This window comes from Lygodium microphyllum, unplaced genomic scaffold (assembly GCF_053477565.2).
Source record: "Lygodium microphyllum isolate KBCC unplaced genomic scaffold, Lygodium_microphyllum_v1.1.10 scaffold_61, whole genome shotgun sequence".
NCBI lineage: Eukaryota > Viridiplantae > Streptophyta > Polypodiopsida > Schizaeales > Lygodiaceae > Lygodium > Lygodium microphyllum.
The window spans coordinates 143,685-146,861 of record NW_028229544.1 but is presented as its reverse complement, the minus strand read 5'-3'; positions in this window follow the sequence as shown (position 1 = coordinate 146,861).

Below are 3,177 nucleotides of genomic sequence, written 5' to 3'. Positions count from 1 at the left end.
TATTTGTAGACCTGTTTCTTTTTCAGCCATAGCTTTAAGAGTTTTGAAATGCCCAAAAACTTCACTTTTCTTTTTCATAAAATACACCCAAACTTTTTTGCTATAGTCATCAATAAAAGTGACAAAATAATGACAGCCTCCAAGAGATGCAGCTTTAGTAGTCCACACATCAGAGTGGATTAATTCCAATGGCTTCTTACTCTCTTGAACATGTCTAGGAAATGGTTTCCTTGCCTGTTTTCCAAATTGACAGGCTTCACATACCTTATGCATTTTTGCAACCTTGAATTTAGGCAATCCTGCAACAATATTTTGGGCTTGCATTGATTTAAGTCGCTGCACATTAACATGACCAATGCGTTTATGCCAGATATCAATATCTGCAACTACACCGGTCCCATGTGCAAACATTGCTGCACTCAATTCAAGCATGTCTGCATTCAACGTAATCATTCTGCCCTTCTTCTTTCCTTTTGCTATCAAGCGACCTTTATTTTTCATATCCTCAACAAAGCATCCATGAGGATTAAATCTGACCTGCAAGCCCTGCTCAACCATTTGACCAACAGAAACCAGATTCTTGGTGATATTCGGGACATGAAATACATCAGACAGGTATTTCTTTTTCCCATCTTGCATAGACAAAGGAATTTTTCCAATCTGCACAATAGGATGTGTAGTATCATCACCAGTCTCCACAAATCCTTTCCTAGACCATTCAAGGTCACAGAAACTAAATCATCATCTTCCACTGGCGACCCAATGGAAGCAAGTGCATCTGCAATCTTCTTCACCTTCATGTGGTAGTCATTGATGCTCATATTTTCTCTTTGCACATTATGCAACTCTTGCTTGAGCTGCATTTTCCTGGCTTGCGTATTTGTGCTATACATTTTTGACAAAGTATCCCATGCCTCCTTTGGCGTACTTGCATCCTGAATATGCACAATCATAGAGTCTGAAATGCTGATAGACAACCAGTACATAACTTTCCTGGCTCTCTCATACCATGCTTTAAATGCCTGCATTTGCTGTTGATTGGGAACATCAGGAAGAACTGGTTCTTCTTCATTTCCTGCAACAAATTCCCAATATCCTTTTCCCATAAGGAAATTCGTCATTCTAAACTTCCATGCTTGGAAGTTGTTCTTGTCAAGCTTTTCAGTGACAATCTGTGAAAGAGAATCAGACGCCATTACAGAACACTGCAAAAAATTCTGTCACTGCAAAGAACACAGCTTCAGCCTCACAAGGGCAAATCTGGAAAACTGGCGAAAGTGGTATTTGACCACACAGTCACTTCCTAGTGACGATTTTGCATATACAGGAACCAAGGATGATTCTGTAACTCCCAATGTCTCTGCACACGAGCATACGATGCAATATCTGTGGTAACTTTTCACTGACCTGCAGAATAGTCGTCGCACAGCATAAAATAGGGCTTTTTCCTGAGTGCGTGCAGAAAACTTCCGCCTCCAAAACAGGCCCCGAAACGGCCTCAAATCAAAAAAACAGGGTCTTGCTTCACCGCAAAGGGCGTCTCAACCTGAGACAATGCACTCTTGCAATTTTCGGCTATGCTGCCTGCAGAGATCTGCTCCCAAAACAGAAAATGAAAGCAACACTGCTCCTCTTACCAAAACATCGCGAGCTTGGCTTGCTTTCTTGAGCTCCTTACCACGAACAAGGCTCTAATACCATGTCAAGATTGTGGGAGAGAAGTAAGGAGTCTCACTTGTAGCTTTCTTGCTTGCACAATGGGGGAATACACACAGATGTGGAGGTTGAAAACAGTTTTTCTCTTCTTAGTTGTGTAAGCCAAAAAGAACTCTAGTACAAGGAAATAGTAGAACCCTATATATGGGTCTCAAACCAAACTCAACTAACTAAGGTGGCATACTAACTAAGCCATGAACTAGAGTAGATAAGAATAGCTATCATGTAGCTATTATTCATGGGCGGTGTACAAACCGCATCTGCAACTGACAAGTCGGTGACATAAATGCACAACGGTCACCCTGGCATATCACGAGTGGAGCTCGATATCTCAACACAGAATACAGGTGCTATGCATCCAGGAGGTATTGTCTGATACCCTTTATCATTTTATGCTTCATGCAAATTGTGAATGTCCATGTGCTCAAACAAAGAAAAATCAGCATTATGCACATGTGAAAAACATTTCTTTCAATGATTTTGACTATCGCTCGTATGCGGCGTTGCATGAACCTAGCATCGAGAAACCCTCGTGCTACTAGGTTCTTAATACTTAAATGGTATGCATAAAAAACCAGCAAGCTTTTCATCATTTCATTCAGCATTTAAACACCTTTTATACACTCTACCCCCTCACCCGTTTAGGTTGTGCATTATTGATCGGTTTAGGGTTCATTTCCATGTTTTTATTGTATAAAAAGCAATAAAAACTCACTAAAACATAAAGTTAGGGCTGAACTGAGGCTAAACCTCATACTTCAGACCCCCCATACATACACAAACATGAATCTTATTTTTCCTTAATTTTTGGCACTCAAAATCCATTTTTCCCTTATCTTTTTCTATTTTTCCTATTTTTCTTATATTTTTTTCAAATATTAAATAACTGAAAATACAAGATGAGTTGTGAGTCGTGGCCCTTAGGTTCATTTGTAGCAAAAACACAAATTTAGTTGGTTTGTCTTATTATATTATCCATTTATATCTCAAAAACACCCAATTTTTCCATATTTCGCGTGTTTTACGGGTTTTACACCATTAATTTAAATCACAACACTTATGATTTTCTGATTTTCTGAGCATAAACTAATCAAACTCATAGCAAACAACATTATAACACATAATCATCCCATGGGAACAAATATTCATGAAGCAAATTGCATACAACATCCATTTCCTTTGTAAAAATGAGATTACTGTTCTTTGCGGGTTGCGGGTTTTTATTTGCCATGTCTCGGGACTTATTTCCAGCAACCATTAATGCTCATGAGAGTCCACAATCAGCAATCTTCATTCCTCTTGCACCACGGAGCAATCCGGTCTTCATTGGACACGCATCCATCATCCATTCTTCTTCTTCCTCTTCACCACATGAATCTGCCCTTAGAAGAGAGAGAGGGAGGAGAGAGAAAGATTGAAATCAGTGATCTTCATAGAGACCGCCATTGGAGGAGCGAAGCA